The 24,039-nt window shown below is 38.6% G+C and overlaps 1 protein-coding gene and 1 pseudogene across 1 annotated transcript in view; both read right to left on the bottom strand.

The window, feature by feature from the left end:
- The window catches only part of Nrxn3 (neurexin 3), a 1,478,337-nt gene that overhangs the window by 504,925 nt on the left and 949,373 nt on the right, over positions 1-24,039 (bottom strand). The window lies entirely within an intron of this gene.
- LOC114629256 lies at positions 21,729-22,031 on the bottom strand (annotated as a pseudogene).

Here is a 24,039-nt window from a genome sequence, read left to right as displayed (position 1 = left end):
CTACCACTTTCAATCTGGACAGGCACAATTAGCTGGTCTTTTCTATCTTCCCACATCATCATGCTGTTAAGACTTATAACAGTCTGTTGTTACCAGATAGTTTATATCTTGGTACCGTATATGATTCATAAAATCATTATATATCAAATGCAGTTTGATCTTAGAATTAATGAAATGTTTATGTTCTGGGGTCAGACAGCATAAATTCAAATTCCTTTTTCCTTTCTTATTTTTTTTAAAAACTAGCTCCATGACATTGAATATATTACTTAACTTCTGAAATGTATATTCTCATGGATAAATTTAAGATAGTAATATTCCTGATCTAAAACTTAGGATAATCCCCAAACCATTGGGAAATAGTAGTTGTTAGTAGGGAAACAAATGAGATACATACAATTAGAGTTTGAAAGATGTTCTCACATGCATATACACATATATGCTTGTCAGGGATGGGGGATATTTGTTCCAAAATATAAAAACATCTCTTTTATCAGTAAGAAGTTTTCAGAATTTGGAGATGTTGTAAAATCAGAAATGAAACCTTGTAAGGTCATGATACCCCAGGGGATGGTCAAGCAGTAGATGCTTGGTAAGCAATCTGTAGTGAGCGGGTGAGGTATATAACTTCTCTTACAATTTTGAGATTATATGAATTTGAAGGTTTCTGTTGAGCTTTCTATTTGCATCCTACTTCTGCCTTTGCTTAAACATTGTCACTTGGCCTGATGTTGAAGATCAGACCCAATTCCTATATGCTAAAAAGATTCCAGAATTTTTTTTTATTAATTGAAACAGAATACACCAGGGTTAGGAAACTTAGTCTTTTATAAAAGAAGCAGTATTGTTGTGTGAGAGTTTAGTTTTTATGATTGCACACAGAACAAATTCTCTCTAGACACATTAAGAATTTTGTTTCTATTTTAGATATCAAATATTTTTTCCTACTAACAACACCTACACATCTGCTGTCCTGTGATCTAAGAAGGCATTGTTCAGTGGTGAAAGTTCATTGCTATGGAAAGAGTAGGGTCACTCAGCTTTATTGTTTCTTACCTCTCAGCCAGAAACCATGGTGGACCAAAAATAAATAAAAAGAACCCTTTTCAAGAAAGGCATTTACCTCAAACACTTGGAGATACAAAGTAGAACTACTTTCTACTTTTTAAAACTTTTTCTTTATATTTTTCCTCTGTGTGTGTGTGTGTGTGTATGTGTGTGTGTGTGTACATGCTAGCACTGGTTTCAGGAGTTTAGTCCAGATACTCCATCTTAACAATAAGCCTCTTTACCTATATACTGAATCCTACTGAATTTTCCGGTCATACCTTGTTGTTGCTGTTGAACCTACACAAGGATACTCTTCAACATCTGGTGTAGACAAACAGTAAGTTAGCTACTTAGGAGACATGTAAGTTAGAGAAACTGAGAGGTAGAGACAGAGAGGCTACGCTGGATATTCTTAGATATTCTTCTAGAATGAGACATTTGTAACTCTCACTGCAACATAAATAAATATGAAAAAAAGCATACCAAAACAGAATACAGTAGGAAATAATCTGTCATGGGAGAATAAGAAAGCCAAAAAGTTTACATCATCTATCAATATAAGATAAATTAGTAAAATAAATATGGTTAGAATACTTAAATGAAGAAAATATGTTATTAATATGAAGAAATACGTGTAGTAAATAGCAGACTTGGAAAAGAACTAATCTTTTGAAAATGCAACACAGTTAAAAAGAAAAGTGTCCTTGCTGGATTATGTAGATGTAGCTAAAGAGAATTATTGAACAACAAGACAAAAGTGTGGAATCTTCTCCAACCACAGCCATCACTCAGAGAAAAGGATTTCAGAAAAACATAAGAAATTAAATTTATGAAAGAGCAAAGAAAATGTAAACGTGTCTATTAAACAAATGAGAAAGAGAGCAAGAGAGAGAGAGAGAGAGAGAGAGAGAAAGGAAGAGAGGAAGAGAGAAAGAGAGAGAGAGAATAAAATGGTTGGAATTTTTTCATAGTCAAGTAATATAATGTCTTATTAAAAGATCATAAGCATGGTAAATTAAAAAAACAAAAAAAAACCCCAAAACTTTAATTCATCATAGGAACATGAAAGAATACCAAACGTAAAATACAAAACTTTTAAATTAATTAATTTTCATCAAAGTCCAGAAAACAATGAAGATTATAGTATTATGTTAAATAAAATGTTTGTCACTCTAGATCTAGGAAAATATTTTAAGAAGATAGGTAAATCTAAGGTATTTTCTAACAAAGTTTGAGTAAGCTTACCTATAGGGACTGTCTTGGGAAATCCCAGCTAACTGAAGAGCTTTATCAGAGGCAGTTATCAGCAAAGGCACTGTTACAATGTAAGCAAAGCCATATGCTCCTATTGCTCTTCTTTTGCATTCCTGTAACTGTACTCCCTACAGATTCTTCATTGTATGTGTCAAAAATACCTTCTTTCTAATGAATAAAACAACATATTAATAATAGTCTCATGCTCTAGGTGTTAGTGGCAAATGCCTTTAATCCTAGCACTCAGGTGCCAGAGGCAGATGGATCTCTGAGTTCAAGACCACCTTGGTCTAGAGAATGAGTTCCAGGACATCTAGCGCTGCACAGAAAAACTTCTGTCTAGAAAAACCAAAATAACAAAAAAATGAAGAAAAACAAACAATAGTTTCATATATTTGCTACTTGATAACTGTCTACAAATCTCTTGCGTTATCTTGTAGAATGCTGATAAAACTAGGCTTTCATATAGATCACTTTAATTGATATATTAAAATGAAATAATGTCCCGAAGATTGGCATCAGATATTAATATTTATTGCATGATGCTTGAGCAATTTTCACCATAGAGATTATAAAAAGCCTGTCTTCATGATCTGAAAATAGGAAATGCAGCACTGGTATTTCATTATATTAGTGGCTGAACCACAACACATCCCATACTCAGATAATGTGCATCTGTTCTTATAATTGTTGTCGTCCTAGGAGTTATAAATAACTAGGTCTGTTCTGAGTTTTCTGTTACAAATGAAGCCAAATTTGCGTTTATCCCAGACATCCCTTTCTTCTGTTTTATAGGTCAGAGTGAGCCCTCAGATCATTCATTAGCATCTTGTTTCTATTTGATGAATTCAGAAGACATTTATTTCCCCATGTTTCAGGCATTAACTCCCCAAACCCTGATCCTGACAAAATCAATTATAATTTAAAAATGCATTGCCCAACCTGGGAACAGAAGGTTAGGAAGATGCATCTGAGGCCCTTTGGGTTTTGATCCCCTGAAAGTGAACACGTTTGAAACAATATTCCAGAGAAGGACTTTGATACAATCAACACCATCTGTAACAGGGATGCGAGTGTGATGCTTTGCCTTAAGCTACAAGAGAAAAAGAAACAAGAAGACAAGCTTGTGGGTATATGGCTTAAAACCAGAGAAAATTAGAAGGAAATGTCCTCAAGATGAAATTTTCTGGTGTGTGTGTGTGTGTGTGTGTGAGTGTGTGTATGTGTGTGTGTGTGTGTGTGTGTGTAGGGGCTATAGGTATACAGGTTTGGGGTACATGTATGAAGAGGATAAGGGTAGAAATCAGGTTCCTTAAGTTGGCACATGGTTGCTCACTGAACCCTGAGTTTGTTCATTAGGCTATTGCAGATGTGCACTGCCACATCTGTTTTATTATGTGGGTGTTAGAGGTCCAACCTTGGTCTTTGTGCTCCTGCAACAAATACTTCATCTACTTCTGTTTTCTGTGTCTAAACCATATATTGAATTAATAAAGAGAGAGTGTGTTGTATAAGATTTCTGGTGGTTTCATCGAGTATGGCCTAAAGACAGAGTCTTATCCTACTTTAGAAATTAAAATGCCTGGATTTTAATCTTTAGATGTGATGTTGGCTGGCAGATATTAGGAAACTCATTTAACTACAGGCTAGCTCATCAAAAACCCCAAGGTGCTTTGCCTTATTTCTGTAAGTTTCTAGTAGAAACTGAGACTACAGAGATGCCCAACTGTGATAACAATGCTCACTGGGATACTTGTATATTCTATGTGTTCCTTCTCCTATCTGAACCAACCATTACCTGTTAATGTCAAGCAAAGTACTAGAGATAAAAATATTGCCTGTAGATTCCCTAGAGTCCAAAAGACAATTCATAAGAAGGAGTAGAATAGAGACAGATTGGAGGGCACAATGGGCCTTCTTACCCAGGGAGTTTGCTGTGAGATGGAAACTTTGCAGAGGGACTCCCTGTACCTGATCAGTTCACTTATCCCAAAATGACACCTTACTAGTAAGCGAAGAATGAATAGAGAAAGGCATTGGCACATCTGAAGCACAAAGGAACAGTGTGTTTCTCGTGCTATTTTATATTCTTAGTCTTGCTTGGTCTATAACAGGACTAACAAGGACAGAACTCAGCTCACTCATTACCAAGCAAACAGCCACAGAGTCATAGTGATGCCTTAAGAGTAAGAACACGAAGCACTTTTTTTTCTTCTTCTTCTGGAATGAGTCCCTTTTTGAGTTCCTGCTGGAAGCAGAGGGTGGGGTGTAGCATGGTTGCTGCTTTAGGAGTTTGCTCAGCAGGTGGTGGTTACTAAATGTGGCACTGGGGAGCAATAATAAATAAATAAATACAAACTACAAGAAACTCTTGCCCTTTTCTTCTCAGCCCCCGCTCTCCCAGAAGAGTTAAAGAAAACACAGGAAGAGCAGAAATAACTGTGCCCCCACCCCACTTACCAAATGTCGAAGAAACTTTTAATTGCTTAGCTTAATATCACGCAAATATGAAAATGTACATCGGCCAAAGGCAAAAACTATAAAATTAAAGGTAATTCCTATGTCATTATGTCTCTTCTGTAACTCACTCAAGTTCCTGGAGTACATTTGATCAGTACCTACCTACTCACAATGGCTAATTCTAGGATATTAGGAATAAAGCCTGAAGTTAAGCAAGGTCACAAGGGCAGGACCCTAATCCAACAGGGCTGACAATTTACAAGACAAGAAAGAGACACGGAGGGCATACATGCACAGGAAAATTAAGAAAACATGAAGATACAGAGGGCACAGCTGGCCATTGCAAGACATGGAGTTAGGAGGCCTTGGGGGAAAATGTAATCTGATACCTTGGTTTTGGGCACTGAGGTACTCTGAGATTATTTCTGTTCTTTGTCTGTATGTATTTCCCTGTGTACTTACTAACAGCTGCACAAAGCTAATGTTACATTGTTGGGAGAATAATGCTACTTGTGGAAATGGAGGCATTTACATCCAGGAAAGAATCTTTCACTCATCTGTCCCTTGGGTTCTTGGGTCAGAGCTTAAGGACTTGCTACAAAGGAGGACATTTTTTGGTGCCCTCCCCCAGGGATGCCATTTTAATTGAAGTCTATGTGAACTGTGTCTCTTAGAATCCTTTAGTGTATAATTTCCTTGGTCGGATCTCACCACCTTGAAAGTGGTCTGTGAAACTCCTCTCTAAACTGCCTTCCAATTTCATCTGGGAATGTAATTGTTCTGGATAAAGAAAAAAAAAGCAGACATTTCTTTAGATTTTTAAGAGTCGCGTGACCTCAAAACATGCAAGAAGCATTGATGACTTCAAACCACTCATTTTTCAGATGAATAAACTCAACCTTATAAAAGACTATTTCCCTCCGGATCTGTTAAAAATGCTAACAAAAATCAGATCCAAATCTCTTACCTTCTCATAAAAGACATTAAATCATGTTTTCACAGGAGCTAAACACTTTACCTGAGATTCCCCATGGGCAGAAAGATATCTTTCATCCTTACAAAGTATATTGATGTGTACAAGAGACTCGAGCTTTTGTGTAATCCTTTAAATAGTTGGATTGGCAATTTTTCAACTTAGGCCAATATCTAAACTATGTTATATAGATGTGATGTTTAAGAATGACATGATAACATCTGGATTTGGGGGAGGGGAGTAGATGACAAGAAAGTCCACTGAAGGATGTTTCCTAAGGCTCCAGGTCCCAACTTGTAAATTGCTATGGATGTTAATTAATATAAAGCCTATAACTTTCCACATAAAGAACAGTGAAGAGGCAAGGTGTCAGTCAAGTCCCATATCCCAGTAACTCCTCTTTGACATGGGTAAGGCAAACAGATCAGGGAAAGCATTCATGCTATACTCACAGGTGCATAAACTTCCCAGCCTCCTTCTGTAAAGAACTGCACATTGAACCAGAAGTCATATGAGTGGGCTCTAGAAGCTAATCAAGGACAAGGAGGGTCATGGTTTCCTACCTCCTCCTCCCTCACCATGTACATATCAGTGCTGGTATCGACCAGGAAACATCCACTTGCTCCAGGCGTCTGTGAACGTCAATAGCCATTTGCCTTCTCTGAAGTGTAGAGCTCTCTCCCTGCTTTGAAGGGCTTCTGTGTGGGCAGTGTTTGCTGCCAAGGTAGCCGCCTACCTGTCTGTATTTGTGCTGTCCCTGAATTCTTGAAGTGGAAATGGGCAGTTCAGTGTTTAACAGAAGCCATGGCCTTTGATAGTTACTTAGAAAGATGGTCTTTCTTCCTCTTCTGTTCCCTTTCTTCTCATTCTTTCTAGTGTCTCTGAGTTCTGAGTACAAACAACAGCCATAAACTTGGCACTGTGCTGTGTGGTTTGACATACATAAGAGATTTAAGAATTTGGTCTTTTACTTGTTCTTATAAAGGAAGCTGTAGGCACAGGAGGCTCAGCAGGACAGGGGATTTTATTTCCCCAAACATAGAATGACCTATATACCTCCATAAAGTCTACTTTACATGACCAATGAATGAACACCATAAACCAACTTCTTCTACCTATGGTGTGGGTATGTTCAGTTTTGCTCATGCCAGGATACAAAGAGTTGTGTGCAGAGTAAGCCCCCAAGCATGAAAACCCCTTTCTCCCACCCCATTAGCATCCCAGAATCATACAATGGCCTGGATAGACTTGGGCAAAACAAGAAAGAAGAATAGAACATAAAACTAATAGCTGCTTGCCCTAAAGTGGCAGGCTGTCAAAGCTCAGGCTGTTCCTTCTGATACACTAGAATTACAGCTTGCCAGTTGGGGTTGGATATCACTAAAGGAGAGAAAAATGAACATTAGAACTTAAATCACTGCTCCCACTTTCCCACACTCTATTTTCCATGTACACTACCATTCTTCCCATGGCTGTATGGCTTTTTCTCTACTTCAGAGTTCTGATTGCATTGCCATCTTCATAGACAATGATTGTGTTGCTAATCTCAACCTGTGTTAATCAGTACATCATAAAAATATCCCCTTCTCAAATCAGAATAGACTTTTCTTTCATTGTAGTCTTTCTGAGAATCTAGTATGGTACCAAACAGACGTGTTCCATGAATGCAAATCCATGGGTGCCCCTATCTCTTGCCCACCATGCTTGGTTATGGAGATGACTGTTCACTCAAGGGCATTTGATCAGCATTGCTTACCTTTCTGGCCCACTTAGGGTTTGGTACTGAATAGTGTTGAATCAGGTTCTGATTTTCTTCTTTATTAGACACCAATGCACCTGCAGATGTCAATCCTATTCCCTGTTTTCCCATGTAGTCAAGAATCTTACAATCTTCTTCAGATAGCTCCCCCTTTTTCTTACTTCATCTCAGCAAACCAATCCATCATCTATCTAGCCATATCCTTTCCCCTTGAGGATCACTCTGAACCCCTGTCTTGATTCAGAGAACATACTGGCTGGAAATTTGGAGGCTAGTAAATATGTGTTTGAATCTCCTCTAACTTTTTATCAAGTCTGGAATAATGTGTCTTTGGTATCCTGGCTAAAATTCCAAATCTTCATCTCTTAAGAAGCAGTTTTCATGTTGCCAGGTACATGATCACAACAGCTCTTTACCAGGAAATAGAGAACATTTGGGTTAGTAGCTACTGGGTTCTGGAAGTAAAACACCGTCTCTCTGTAGACACACGTAATCTGAGCTCTGTAGATTTGTCAAGTAACCCTTTTGAAAACTGAGGCCTGCCCGCTCTTCTATTACAGTGTGGGTGGTAAGTGGGGCGGCAGTATGACTGATATCGGGCTTTCTATTTTTGTGATGTGTCAAGGATGCTGAGGAATTCATCCCCCAAACTGAGAAGTGCAGAATAGCACCAGATCCTAAATCATGCAGAGACAATATACACCTATGTTGTGGGAGGCAGTGGGGGTGGGTGAGGGATTTGTCAGAAGTACTCGCCAGCACAGACCATGCTGTTTGCTGGTTTAGCCTAGTTTGTGGGCCTTAAGTGAACGAGAGTTTGCTTTTATGTTCTTCTTTTTCAACTTAGCCTCTTTTGAGCTGGGCAGGTTACTTGGTTAAAGAACGTGCTGTGTAAGTATGAGGATCCAAGTTCAGATCTCTAGGTCTCATTGTGAAAAAGCCAGGTACAGGCAATATTTGTGACCCTAGCTTTTGTATAGTGAGGTTGTTGGTGGATAGAGAAAGACAGATTCCCAGGAATTTTCTAGTAAGCCAGCCCAGCCAAAGCAGTGAGTTCCAAGTTTGGTGAGATACCCTGTTTCAAAAAATAAGAAGGAAAGCAGTAGAGAAAGATACTATGTCTACTTGTGAAATCAACATGCTCATATGTGACAAGCACACTACACTCAGACACATGCATATAAGCATATCACACATTAATCTCTTTATCTTAATGTGCTAGTAAGTATGTGACCTGCCTAGAAGTATTCTTCCTACCAAGAAGCTTACTAAGACTTCCCTGTCATTGATTTTCATTTTTACGTCATAGCTTGACCATAACCGGAGTATTAGAAGTAGAATGTACAGGAAGGAATATTAATTTCTTTGAAATACAAAGTAAGCATATAATTATGCTAATAAGAATCATGGCTTATATCTTCTTAAGGTAGTTTTTCTTAACACAACACTAAGATGAAGGACCTGTGAGTCAGGAGTGTTTATAATACTTGAAGATTTACAAACTGTGGCCTACATCATGCTTCAATTCAAATTCATAAGCATTTTCTCCTCTAGTTTAACTAAGTGACTGGCCTTCTGCATACCATGGGGGTGAGTGAGTAGGAAGGAGTGGGAACCAGGAGTGCACTTGACTTTTTCATCAAGTTCTCACCTTCCCATGTAATTTACTGCTCAACCAACCCAGAATACACTAGAATATCAGCATCACACTCCATTTTTATTCAATTTTCTGACTCAAAGTTGAAGAAGAAAAGCTAAGTATAACTGTGTGTGTGTGTGTGTGTGTGTGTGTGTGTGTGTGTGTGTGTGTATATATATTCTACTGATGCTAGAATTACTAGAATGTTCCTTGCAGAGAAAGATCATAGAAAACACCAGGAAAGCTATAAATACTGGCAACATAAAAGTTCTACATTGAAAACCAGAAAGTTTTCTGTCTGGGATTGTGTAAAGGAAGGTAGGGGGTAAAAAGAAGAGGAAGGGTAAGAAAGCATCTTCTCATGGAGCTGTAGTCAGAAGATAAGGAAGTCGGGTCCTTTGGATACACAGTATTTGTCACTTAGCATACTGAACACAAGCAAAACCCCACCTTCTCTCAGACATTACCACGGGACAAGGTAATGACGATGCTGGAATCATTTGGTAAGTTTTCACATTGTAACTACACAGGTTGTGACTTTCCTTTTTATGGTCACCCCTACATCTTTTTTTGTAAGTAAGCCTAGGATTCTGTAGAAGAACCCAGAGATGATAATGCAAGAAAGAAAGAAATCTGGTAGCCCCAAGAGTCTTTCCAAGTCAGTTTGTGAAAAGGAAGCATGAACTCAGTGTGTTTGACATAACCTTGTCCATTTCTATAGTGTTCTCTTTCTTTCTGAGGGTTGGTGACAAATCAAACTTCCTTTTTATTCATGTGCTTCATCCACTTAGTTACACACAAGTTTACTCTTCCCCGCCCATTAGAGATGTATTTATCAAGAAACAGCTGAGATCTGAGTTACAGGATGACATTGAAGCTGAAGTCATTGAAACTAAAGACAATTAGATTATTTTTATAAACATGAAAATAGGAAACTCTGAAGCATTATGACTATCCTAAAGAAGTTTTCAATGGAAGTAAATGAATGAAAAACCCTAATAGCTGGTGGGTCATTGACTATGTTAAAAACTAAGAGATCAATGCTGCAAAATTTTAAAACTATAAACAATCGTGACCTATCACTTCATCTCACGCACAGCCATCATAGACCAATTTATGGCATTCTATAGGATGTCCTTCCCCCCTGAGATTCAAAACACAGGAGAATTGTCAGCTTGTCATAACTCTCTCTATCCTGAGTCTGTTTTGATAAGACAGTAGAGAAAAATTTAAAGTCAAACCTGAAAAATATCATCCTACAATTCCTTGACCTGTATGCCAATTGCTCAAGGGTAATATGGTAATTTTATTAGGATGCTCCTCTTGCTTCCTGCATTGAAAAATCAAATGTTACTTGTATTGAATATGACATCATAGCCTTCATGGATTATTAGGTAATTTTTTTTCTCTTGTCTAGTTTTTCTTATTTCCAAATGCACAAAATTATCACCATACTATGCTGTAAGTAAAAATTACTGTGGGGTACCATTTACTTTCTAGTATAACACTAGCATGATCACTGACCACCTTTTTTCACCTCTACTATCACTACAATCACTGTCATTGCAACCCTATCATGGTCCTCATCCCTACCATCACCATCACCATCACCACCACCATCACCACCATCACCACCACCACCACCACTACCACCACCACCACCACTACCACCACTACCACCACCACCACCACCACCACCACCACTCTTACCAGAGATATCACAACTATCATCCAGAGAACTTCTAACATTTGCCTTTTAAAAGAGGCGACATCTGGAGAAACTATCTGATACTTGTTACTTAAACTCCACTCAGCAGGAACGGAGGTTGGCAGAGAATTTAGCAGAGTGTCTTATTTTTAAAATATCTCACACCTCCCCCTCGCCCTCCCTGTCTTCACAGAGAGTTTTCAGCAATACATTTGAGGTTCTGCTACGAGTCAAACACCTTCATCTCAGACACCCAAAGCTTCAAAAGAGGGCCTGCAACTTTAATGTAGCACCAAGGTGGACCACTCAAATTAAATACAAATACTCCAACTGCCAAGAACTCATCATTTTGGGATATATCAATAAGTGATCCTTGAACATAAAATCAGGCTAAAATTCAAATGAAAATCTGTATGTGTATGGGGTGGGTATTTGAAACATTGCCTAAGAGGCTCTTTTTATTGTTCTTCTTAGAAGGTTATTAGCAGGAATTGAGTTGGCTTGACAAAATTAATGGTACTTTTAACTTCAGTTGTGACTTGGGAAAAAGCCACCTGCCTAGCTTCTTCCAGAATAGGCTGTCCCAAAGATCCCCTTTCCTATTTAGTCTAGCGGTTGTGAAGTGAGATAAACAGATCTGATCAGGTTAACCCTGGGCAATGTTCCCGAATCACAGAAAGCAGCTTCTAAAACCTAAGTCACTTTTTGGGCCTGAGAGCAAACAAAATGAGGTGTGTAGAGGTACTAGGGGGAGCTCTGCCATAGGAAATGGCCATGGTGGTTCAGCATAGAGCTGGCAGAATTGGGTGAATGGCAGAATGGCTAATGAGAAGATAAATGGTATTTTAGAAAGTAGCAGATCTTACCATTGACTAATAACAGTGGTAATAATTGTTAGAAGGTAACAATCATGAAAATAATCTGAGGATATTTACCTTTCCTAAAAACAATTTATGGTACTTTATATGCTCAAACTCAGTAACTGCACACACTTTTCCTTTAGGTAGCTCTTTTGAGAAGAGTGTATGTTTGTATATTTGTGAGTATGTGTGTGAGAGAAAGAGAGACAGAGACAGAGAGAGAGACATGCATACAGATATAAATGGGAAGGGAGACAGAGAGGGAGACACAAAGATACAGAGACATAGAAAGGGTCAGAAAGACATAAAATCATATTAAACCTACATTAATAATGGGGCTGGAGAGATAGCTCAGTGATTAAGAGAACTGACTGCTCTTCCAGAGGTCATGAGTTCAATTCCCAGCAACCACATGGTAGCTTACAACCATCTATAATGACATCTGATGCCCTCTTCTGGTGTGTCTGAAGATAGCTACAGCCACAGTATTTACATAAGATAAATAAATAATTCTTTTTTAAAAAAAATGATGTAACATAAATGGGAACACCAGTCAGCTCCAGCAACCCTGAAACCCAAGATTATCTTTCCTTTCTCCTTTTTCCATTTTCACCGGTCCTGAGCTTCCTGACACAACATTCGGCCTTAGATTCACACAGTTTGAAAGTGGAGAGATGTGGTAGAATTTGCTCATGAACAAGGGACAATACAGAAGACAATGCTACTAGTTGGTTTCACAACAAGAGGCTTAAAATCCACCTATGTGTTAATTCTTGCTACAGTTGCCATCCCATTGGTCTCCTGCAATCAGTCTCACTTTGTAGGTATTTCTTTTCTTTTTTCAAACAACATTTTTTATTGATCTGTTGGTAGTTTCACATCATGTACCTTGATCACACTCATTTCCCAGTCCTTCCTACCTTTGTGTCACCCTCTCAAAATTTAAAATTTAAAGATGAAAAGAAAACTACAAGCTCATCTGTGTCCTTTGTATACTCACTGGTCAAACTCTCAGTGGCCTATCTCTTAAATAGAACTGAGTCATCCCCCCCTTCCCACACCCCACTAGAAGCCATCAATTGCAGGGAGCTAGTTTCATCATCCTATCACAGTTTTTAAGACTTCTCTTCTGAGAGGCTCCACCCACCAGCTGACTCAGACAGATGTAGACACCCACAGCCAAACAGTGGCTCGAGCTTGGGGACTCTTATGGCAAAATAGAAGGAAGGATTGAGGACTCCAAAGGGGATAGGAACTCAACAGGAAAATCAACAGAGCCAACTAACCTAGACGCTTGGGGTTTCTCAGAGACTGAACCACCAACCAAACAACATACACAGGCTGAACCTAGGCCTCCATGCAAGTATGTAGCATATAAGTGGCTTGCTCTTCATCTGGGAATCCTGAGCAACTAGAGCAGGGACTGTCCCAAAAGCTGTTGCCTGTCCTGGGATATGTTCTTGTAGCTGGGCTGCCTTGTCTGGCCTCAGTGGGAGAGGATATTCCTAGGCCTGTAGAGACTTGATGTGCCAGAGAAGGAGGGGTGGGGGAAATGAGGGAAGGATTGTGGGAGGAGGTCATGGGGGCAGTGAGTGAGATGTAAAGTGAATAAATAAATTTAAATAAATAAGAAAGTAAATTAAAAAAAAAAAGAATTCTCGCTGGGCAGCGGTGGCACACTCCTTTAATCCCAGCACTTGGGAGGCAGAGGCAGGCAGATTTCTGAGTTTGAGGCCAGCCTGGTCTACAGAGTGAGTTCCAGGACAACCAGGGCTACACAGAGAAACTCTGTCTCAAAAAAAAAAAAAAAAAAAAAAGAAGAATTCTCTTCAATGGCTTCCTGTTGAACCTGCTACTTTTCAGGGGTGGGCTGGGTAGACATAGGGGTTATCACAAAAGCCTTCCACGTCCCTCTTTCTCAACTATCCATCTGAAATCATCAATATCACTGTAAAGGTAGCTTCTGTCCTCTTTTAGTCAGTGAGAACATGGATCGTGTACTGTTCCAAAGTACTATTCTTTCTATATATAGCCCATAGTTTTGAAGAGCACATTTAAGCATTTGGAGATAAACATTGAATGTAAAGTATTATAATTAGCATGTTATCTCACTTTTTACCAGGTTTGAGTTTTTTTATTCCCTCATTGTAAGTTGACAACTTTTAGTAACTAAAATTACATCCAGTTTATATAAACTGGGATTTCGAAAACCTACTTATCACAAGGCTTAAAGGGATTAACTGGCAGAATTTGAACCCAATCCCTTTGGCTCTAGATCTTACCCTAGATCTAATATTGGCTTTTAATCATCACCTGTAAGATATCAGGCATGTTAAATAGTCTATATGTGTAAGCTATCATTAACTACTATTATTTCTTGGTGCTAGGAGTACTTGGTTGGTTTAGGAAAAGGGTCATATTACCTCCCGAATTATCTGGCAAATTTCTTTCTAGTAGTACAGAGACTGGCAACAGTGTGGGACCAGATGGCCTATGATTTTGTGATTGTTTCTGTGCCAAGAGTTTTGTAAGACTGAAGAAGTCGAGTTGAATTTTAAAAACAGAGTAAAGGAATCAAGGAAAGCATCCAGAAAGAAGAAAATAACTGAGTTTTGTTTTAATTTCTTCTGCTTCAATGATAAAATATTCTGATGAAAGCAAGTGAAAGGATAAAGGGTTTATTCTAGTTCACAGTGTAAGTATATGTAGTTTATCATTGCAGAAAAGTCAAGGCAGTAGAAACTGGAAGCAATGTGTCACTATGTGTCCAAAATTAGGAACATAGAGCAATGGATACACATTGCCATTCACTCTCTTTTCTCCATTGATAAAGTTCAGGATCCCATCCACAGAAGGGTGCCAACTACAGTGGGAAAGTCTTCCTATCTCAAGTACCAAAACTAAGATAAACTTCCACAGGAAAGCCCATAGACTAATCTTCCAGGAGATTTTAGATTTTCATAAGTTGACAGTTATCATTAAACAACATATTTTGCACCATGTAATAGATGGTTTTGAAAAGAAGAAAGTCATTCCCTTTCAGTGAGATAGGTCTTAAATCAACTGTCCTCCTGAGACATCCTAGAGGGATTTTTATCATGTGAAAATGAATGAATAAAGTGAAAGAAGATGGGGTGGTAACAAAGAGTAAAAGGAGAGTAATAATAAAGAGAGGAGAAGAGAAGGGAGGGAAGGGGAAAGAAGGGAAGAGAGGAGAGGGGAGAGGATGGGAAGAGAGGAGAAAAGAGGGGAAAAAAGGAGAGAAATGGGAAGAGGAAGAGGGGAAGGGTAATCTTTGAGCGAATTAGTCATTTTTCCTCTGAGGTTCACCTCTGAACCAAAATACGTGCCAACGTTTTCTCCTTATAGGTCTTCACCCTCCATCTGATCTGATGGCAGTCAATGTCGTCTGAAGCCAACATGATAATGAACTTGGCTTGGAAGACAAGCGCAACAGAAAGGCAGTTTATACCTTGGCCCGAGAATCTCTGCTATTAAGTACAAAATACATGAGCACTATATTTACATCATTTCTGTATTTTTCTACCCCACACCCAAGTCCTCCAACCCAGCCTGTACTTTCTCTCAAATTCATGACCTACTGAGTTTATTCAGTGTTGCTTGTACATGCCTGAGTTTCAGGCTGACAACCTGAGAATAAATAACCCATCAAGGGGGCCAGTCTATGGACAAAACTGATTCTCGGTCTCTTAACAGCCACACATCTTTCTATAGTACTTTGTCTTGGAATGTGGTCTTGTAACATTTGCCCCATCCACTTTAGGATGTTCACTGACATTGTCCTAATTCAAGTCTTGTTTGGGCAACCATATTGTTGAGATTTCTTGGGTGCAGCTTCCCTATCATGCCTAGAAGTCATTGTCTCACTTGTTCAGCACACTTTAAACTAGCAAACCATGGCCTAAAAAAACAAGAAAGCACACTGAAGGTTCTACCTTTCTTATTAGCTATGCAAAGCAGTTTAAGGAAATAAACTGTTTGCAATGTCCATAGTTCTTTTTGGAAACCATCAAGGAGCTTCATTAAGTAAGAGTCTCCACAAATGAGCTGATTTTTCCCATTACTTGAAACTGATTGCTCTTTTATTTTTCCTTCACAGATAACAGATGGCTCAAAATGCATTTCTGCCACACAATACTTAGGATCAACTGGGATTAACACAATATTCTCCCTGCCTCACTGCCCACTATGGGTTTTATTGACTACGCCCTAAACCAACAGGAAACATTTTACTAACCTCCAAGACAATGGACATTGAAAGCAGGTTTTTGGATTGCATCCAGGTTGTTACAGGGACACACATAGTTAGTTATTAGATCTTCCTTCTCTCCTAGACTATAAGAAGATGAATAGCTAAGAGAGAAGAATTTAGACTATAGGGCAGAAATAGAAAGGTCAGTTCATTCCAGCATTATTCTTAGATAATTTCCTGCTGACCAACTAAAAGCTGGTCCATGGACTGAAACTATGAGTTTATCAAGGGAGTCACTTAAATGCCAAATTTTACTTCTATGTTATGATCAAGCAAATCATACACATGATTACCAAAAACTCTACACTTAGCCTGGTGACCTTCTCAAGTTATTTTCTTCAAAAATTTTTGAGTGAAAGAACAACCTGTCATAGTTATCTGATTCCCAGTTTTTTCTAAAGCTACAGAGAGCATCATCCTTGAAAGTTCTTCCTTCTCCTCCATGGAGCATCCATATCTAGAACACTGCTTTCTAAGCACCCAAAGTCCCTCTGTAAATACTAGAAAAGCACCATCCTTTGTCACACAAGAGACTATTCAGGAAAGTGTCCAGAGGGCAGTAAGGTTCCAAGTGACAGGGTGCCTTTCTCAGCAAATGATCTCTTTCCCAAATATACAAACAATGCAAAGAAAGATCTAGAGGCATTCAGAAATGGACTGAACTTGTTTTGGAGCCACTTTTTTTTTCTTTAACATCAAATCATGCTAATTAAACTAACCAATGGTCCAGGCTATAGTTTGATCCATAGTGAACTTCAAGGGATCTTATCTTCTCTCCCCATCTAACCTCCCTGGAATCTTAAGGTTCTCACATGGATCTCAGAGTGTCCAAACTACATCTGACCCATGCCAATCAATAGATGAGGCTGGTCAACTCTGTATATATGTTCTAAGCATGTCTTTCAAAGTCAACAAGGTTTTCAAATGATAGAGAGGAGGATGCTCTTTCTAGTGGACTGATGAAAACTATGTTACAGTTCCATAAGTAAGGATGGCAGCTGTCCCACCCCTCTTGGGCATTTGCCATTACACTGGAGCTCTCTAATTTCTTTCAGGGAATGTGTCCCTTTTCCATGCTGCCTGAAATCCTCTGAACTCATGTTTACATTGAAAACAATTCTTAATGTATTATGCCAGGCTGCCCCCTTCCTAAGCCCTACACAAATACACACACACACATTTTCAGTCACCTGCCCCTCCCTTAAATGTTAATCTCCAAACTTATGTTAATGAAACTATACATGCAAAGAGGAGATTCTACTGCTGCTTTAGTAATTGGCATGATAGCAGGAAACAAGATGTTAACCATAAGGTTTGATAGAAATCAGAGGTAACCCTTTTTCTGTATAAATATCCCTAGTGATTAAAAAATGAGAAATAACAAGAAGTTAGGGTGAAAACTAAATGAAATCTAAATAGATTTCAGCTCTGAGCTTGATGAGTCTGAAGGCTTTCCTCCTGAGGAGGATCCTTCATTAAGATCTTAGGAGATAGGCTCAGCTTCTGCTTATTATGCAGTACTGCTATGCCAATCACCATGATATTCAGATGTGTATCATCTGGAAAGAGGGCGGTGCAGACACATGATTTCCATTTTCTAATGGACAAGCACTTTTGTTCAGTATAATAGGATATATAATTAATCCTTGTTTTGATAGAAGCAATCTGCTAACTAGTGTCAAGAGTTCTACATATTGATAGACAGGGTGAATATGAAGATATTGATGTAGTTAACCTAATGATTTCTAACCAAACTTTTCTTGGGTTTCTCTCCCATCATTCACGACATAAAATTAATTTATTAGGACTTTATCTTTGGTGACATTGTTTCTTGGACTTTACTTTGATATCCCCAAAGACCCATTCTATGCAATGAGCTACTCCTTCTAACAATAGGAATCTAAACTCTGCATGTCTAATCTCCAGGAATCTGACCTATAACCACCTGCTAGACTTTAGGAATAACAACAATGAAAACTCAATATATTTGTTCCTATTTCTCAGTCTTCTTCTTGCCTCCAAACAGCGTGGGGGATCCCTTTGCTAATGACATTACATCATTTTCTCAGGTTCACAACATTTAAAGCCATTGTCTAGCAGGTCACTCTCCTCTACTTATTAAACTACAGAATTGGCTACATTTATGACATCATTGGGCCTCTTTCTGTTTCATCTCTCAACATTTCTTTGCCTCAATGACTACAATAGCACACTGATACAATTCTTAGCTCCTGACTTTGTTTTTATGAACAATACCAGTTACCTTTTTGCATAGAAGTTTTATTAATGCCCAGCTTCCATAATTTCAGTCTTTTGCACAAAATCTTCCAGTTGCCACCTACCATAACTAGGTGGGAAGTTTCAGCTCTGCTTTATACTCTTCTAAGTCATCTCCAACCCGGCCTCACACCATGTCACATCAATTATAGACTTCACTTCTGTCCTCTGATACTCACTGACAGACTTTGAAGAAATCATTATTTCCAGAAATACACCTTCTACATAATTGTGTTATCTTTTTTTGTTTGTATTACTAAAATGTGTATTAAGTGGCAAATGTCAAGAGTAAATAATTCTTTCCCTTAACACATTAAGTCTGCTATATATACAAATGGTTGTGAATCTCTTAAGGAAATGGTAGATGCTACCACTGCATACATCACATCTAACCTCTGCAATAGTATACCATGTGGAGTCTGGTAGGCCATAATGCATCAGTATTATAATGTGAGATATTTGAAGGCTCACTTTATTTATTTAGAGGTCAAAATATGATGGCCACCATTGGATCATATAGATCATGGAACGTTCACAGTGGCAACAGTTTCTAAATATTTGAGGATATAACAAGCACAAAAGATGAAATGAATGGAAGGAAGTGAAATGTGAATTAGTGTTTTTCAAGAAAGCCAACACACACACACACACACACACACATACACACACAACTTAATGTATATAATGCAGAGTAATACAACTGGAAAAAAATTTCAGGCTTTTGAAAATTTCAAGATACGAACTGAAAGAAGAATAGAAATTGAGAGGTGCTTATTTATCGAAATAATATATTATAAATTCATTATCTATACTGTGAATATCACATATGTATATACTACTGTGAATATTAGATATGTATATGTATAATGTAACAAGGGGACAGAAAATAGGTTCAATGAAAATAAAAAAATAAGGCAACTTGCCTAGATTTTTTCTGTTTCCATTTTAAAATTAGAGGCTAGGAAAAAGTAGACAGGAGAAGTATTTGTTTTTAAAATAGAAAAAATAAGTGATAATTTTCTGCTGGGGAAATAAGTGTGGGAAAAGTTATCGACCTCTCTTCACAGGCAAGAGTTGCTGTGGACTGTTTTACAGATGGAAGAGTTGAATAAATGTTAGGAAAGTCGAGTGGTGGTGAAGTGCGGACACACATGAGTTGTGCTCTTCCTGCCTGTTGTCAATGGGGACTTCAGTAATTCTTTTCACCACTTCTTTAAGTACCTCTCCAAGCAGAAGAGATAGAAGCCTGAAGAACTTCAAAGAGTTTTTCCTTCTATTATATGAGGAGCAATCTAGTGGTCCTGCATCTTCCATGTAGGGTAAAGACATTTTGGTAATAGGCGTTGAGAAAAAGTGATATATGGAAAGAGGAAAGGGCAAGAAAAGAGGTGTGATTATAATTATTATTATTTGTTTCCATGCATATGTGTGGTGTATATATGTGTGCATATGTGTGTGGATGCACACATGTATGCACATGTGTGTGTGTATATATTCATGTATGTATGTGTGGCTGTATTTGCATGTGCACATAGATGCCAGAGGTTGACACTGGATGGCTTCCTATATTGCTCTCAAAATTATTTGCTGAAACAAGGACTCTCAACTGAATCTGAAATTCAGTGTTTCTGCCAGACTAGTTAGCCAGCAAGCCTCAGAATCCAACTGTCTCTACCTCCCTCCAGCATGTGTGCTACACACACATGCCACTGTAGCTTTTTCATGACAAACAAACTCAGATCCTCACAGTTGAGCAGCAAACACCTTGCCCCATTGAGCCACACATCACCCTGACCAGCAAAGAGGTATAATAATAAGGCAGCTAATTTATGATTTTCTTTTCCACTCCATTTATAGCATGGGTTGCAATCTAGAATGTCTCCAAGATTTAACAAGGAATTTCTAATTCATGAAACAAGCTAACTTCTTAGATTTAAGAATTTTGTGCTTAGTTGTTATGGCAGAACTTGTCAGTGGCTTTGGCATTAATGTAGGATAGGAAATGCAGGGATGGTAGCTACCCAAGGAATGTTTAAAACATTCACTACTGATCTACTCCAGCAAATTCTCAGTGGGCAGAAATACAGAGCTGGGGTTGCAATAGCTTCAGATGTGCCAAGAACGGTTAATTGTTGTCATTTTAGGGGAATTAAAACATTTTAAAATGTCTCAATTTTCTCCCCAACAGTGTTGCAGAGCACATTATATACTTATCCATAAGCCCAATGCAATCTGCTTTATACAGACTATCATCAGACTTCAGAACAGTATTAACTATGTCCTTTACTTTCAAAATACCTTACATGGAGAGAAAGCCATGATATGAACAAAGCCAGAAGTGCATGTGTCAAGAAAAACTTTGTGTTTGAAGAGGACAATAGAATAGTAATGCCTTTGTTAGATGTGGATGAAGCTCCATTGAACCTCTCTCTCTCTCTCTCTCTCTCTCTCTCTCTCTCTCTCTCTCTCTCTCTCTCTGTGTGTGTGTGTGTGTGTGTGTGTGTGTGTGTGTGTGTGTGTGTAGGCAATGTTCCAAGCTTTTTTTCCTGCTTATCTTTTGTCAGCCTTATACAAACTAGAGTTATCTGGGAAAAGGGTACTTCAATTGAGGGATAGCGTCTATCAAATTGTGCCTATGGGCACATCTGCAAGACATTTTCTTGAGTGCTAAGTGACAGAGGTAGGCTTAGCTCACTGTGGCAGTATCACCCCTAAGTAGGTATTCCTTGGTTATATTAAGAAGCTAGCTGAGAAGAACCAGGAAACAAGCCAGTATATGTGTTACTACATTATTATTGCTGTATTGTTCAGTTCCTGCCTTGGAACCTCAACGCTGGTCTACAATTTGTACATTGAAATAAACTCTTTTCTTTTGGAGTTGCTTTCGGTCCATGGTTTACTACAGCAACAAGAAACCAAACTAGGACACCTATATAATGCATCAAACTCTGTGTAGAAGAGACATCACTACCATTTGTACAATGTCCCACTAGGGACACTTTATTTGACCTCCTGAAGTTACTTCAGGAATGAGTAAAGAAAACAAACAGAAAATTCTGGAACTAAGAACCAGCCAATCAGGCTAGATTCAAAAGCTAAGCTTCTTAGGCCAAAACCATCCCTGGCTAGGCCAAATTGTTTTGGCTAAACAAGAATGAAAATATTTCAATTTCCCTGGAAATGTTGGCTGTTTTATTCTAGCCATGGGGATATGCAAACCTATGAATATTTTACCTTATCAATTCCACCTATGGACAAGAAATGTAAAAATAAATAAATATTAATTGACTATAGTGCTTCATTTTTATTTTTTATTTTTTCATTTTTTTGGGGCTTCCTGTTTTTAATTTATTTAAGACCTCCTTACAATTTCCAAAGAGATGATACAAAAGCAACAGACTTGGTTTCAAACACAAATAGTGACTGGAGTTGAAAGCATTGCTGATGGCACCGTCACAGGACGTCAGCACGCTCCGGGCACTTCAGTATTCCTGAGGAATAAACATGGTTTCTCTTTCTTCCCGCTGGGATGTTCTCAGCGTAAGCCACTGCTCTTTGACGTATTTTCCATGTAGAAGATACGGAGCCTGAAAGTCATGCTGACAGTTGGATAGGCCATCCCCAATCCCAGGCCAGAACCAAAGGCTAATGGCTACATTCTTCTCTTAAAGAAGGTGAGGGAGAAAACAATTCCTAATCCAAAACCAGTACCTAGCTTCACTACCGTGTCAGCCAAGCACCGGTGGTCCCACTTTCTGCCCAGCTTGGACTCTGACATGTTCCCTACCGGCTGCTCAGGTGCTCCTCACGGCCGGCCCCCGCTCCGACTCAGTGCTTCATTTTTAATTGTGTTTTTTATAAAGTCCTTTCCCCAGACAGAATGTCTTTCCAACGGCAATACAACGTCCTACATAAACACGTAAGAATCTTGACCCTGAAGTGTTACTTGTTCTACCTTACCGGTTATCCTATCCCCAGCCCTGTACATTAGACTCAGAAAGGAACCACACTCTTTCTCCCCTTTCATCTCTTGTACCTTTATAATTTTAAAATAATTAGCACATGTTTTGGGTAATGGCACTCACTGTCCAAAGTCAAAACTTTGAATTCTACCATCTATGCAACTGGAAATGTAGAGTAATTTTAATTTAGCAACATGGCTTCTCTGGCAAAGGATCATATCTACAGACCTTCTAGGCCTATATGATCCAGCTGAAAGGCAGACATGCCTTGGATTACAGTATGATCTTGCTGGAATACAGACATGCCCTTAGTATACACCTTTGATCCCTACCAATGAAGGTAAAGCTAGTTTGTAGAAGGAAGTGGCCATGTTTGAAAGTGATAACTAATTGAGAGGCAGACAAAGTGATGAATCAGAGAAAGATTCTACAGAATGGGCCAGAGGTGAGATATGCTGAACTCTCACAAGGACAGACAGGAAATAGACTCAGAGAGAGTCAGGCAGGAGGACAGTTCAGTGAGTGAAGATCAGAAAAGCTTTAGGCAATGCATGTAGTTCAGTTGAGTTCAGTACAGTGCAGTTTGTTGCAGTTCAGTTGAATGTGGTTAAGTTTGTGCAGTTCAATTCTGTTCAGTTTGTACAGTCAGTGAAGTCAACGCTGTTCTGTTCATGGTGAGGCAATTTTTCTAAGCAATACACTTCAGTGAGAAGCTGAGAAAACCAGTTTGAATTCATCAGCGTAGATGGAGAGTTTGACCCAGAACAGCTGAGTTGAACCAGCCAGACAGGTTTCAGAAAGAACTGGAAAGGCTGAGCTTATTCAGTAGTAACCTCCTAGACAACACTTACACCTGGCAAATAAAAATTACTTTTACAAAAGAAGATGGAAAAACTGAAATGAACAAGGCCCAACAGGAGGACAGAATTGCTAATATGTTACTCAATATGGGTGCTAGGCTTGCATGAAATAGAAACAAAACTTAAGTCATCAGAAGTAAAAAGATTATTAGATTTAATCTACTAAGACTTTCTGTTGGGTTCCATAGGTAGTATTAATTATCTTACTAAGTTATCAAAATTGAGTTAAGGAGTAGATTATACTAGTTGCTATTTAACTGATGAGAAAACTAAGTATTGGAAAAGATGGATATTTGGACCTAACTTATGGAAGAATTCCTTAAATTCCTCTTCTCACTCTCCTTCCTTACTATTTTCTCTTTGCCTTCCTCTTCCTCCTACTTCCCTTCTACTGGCCACTGCCACTTCCTTTATCTGTCCTTCCTCTCATCTTCATTCTTTCCTCATTCTGCCGTTCCCATCCTGATCACATCTCCTTGTCCCTTTGAATTCAATAGGTGATAGGAAGTTTACAAACTGTGTCCTATAGTCTATGGAAGCATCATAACAATAAAGGGTCGGCTACTTTGAGGGCACAACAGGGAGGATTTTCAGGGTAGATAGTGCTTAAATTAAAACACCAAAAATGTTCATGCTAGAAATATGACATTGGGCAAGGACAAGGAAGTAGGCTGCAGGCAGGAATCTGACATTTGGCCAGAACAATGAAGTAATTCCAGGCAGGAATCTAAATCTTAGGCCAGAACAAAGAAGTAATTTCAGACAGGAATCTAAATTTTAGGTTAGAACAAGGAAGTAGGCTTCAGACATGAAAATGACTTTGGGCTAGGACAGGGAAGTAGGTTCAGATATTTTAGTCATCCTGATAAGCACTTAGAAACAGTGATCATGGGAGTGTTCATGGAATTTTGTTTATTGCCTTGCTTGTTCTTTGACTATTTGTGTTTATTGTGTTGCTTGTTCC

The sequence above is a fragment of the Grammomys surdaster genome, unplaced genomic scaffold (assembly GCF_004785775.1).
Source record: "Grammomys surdaster isolate TR1022 unplaced genomic scaffold, NIH_TR_1.0 279, whole genome shotgun sequence".
NCBI classification, from domain to species: Eukaryota; Metazoa; Chordata; class Mammalia; order Rodentia; family Muridae; genus Grammomys; species Grammomys surdaster.
This window is presented reverse-complemented; position numbering and strand designations above follow the sequence as displayed.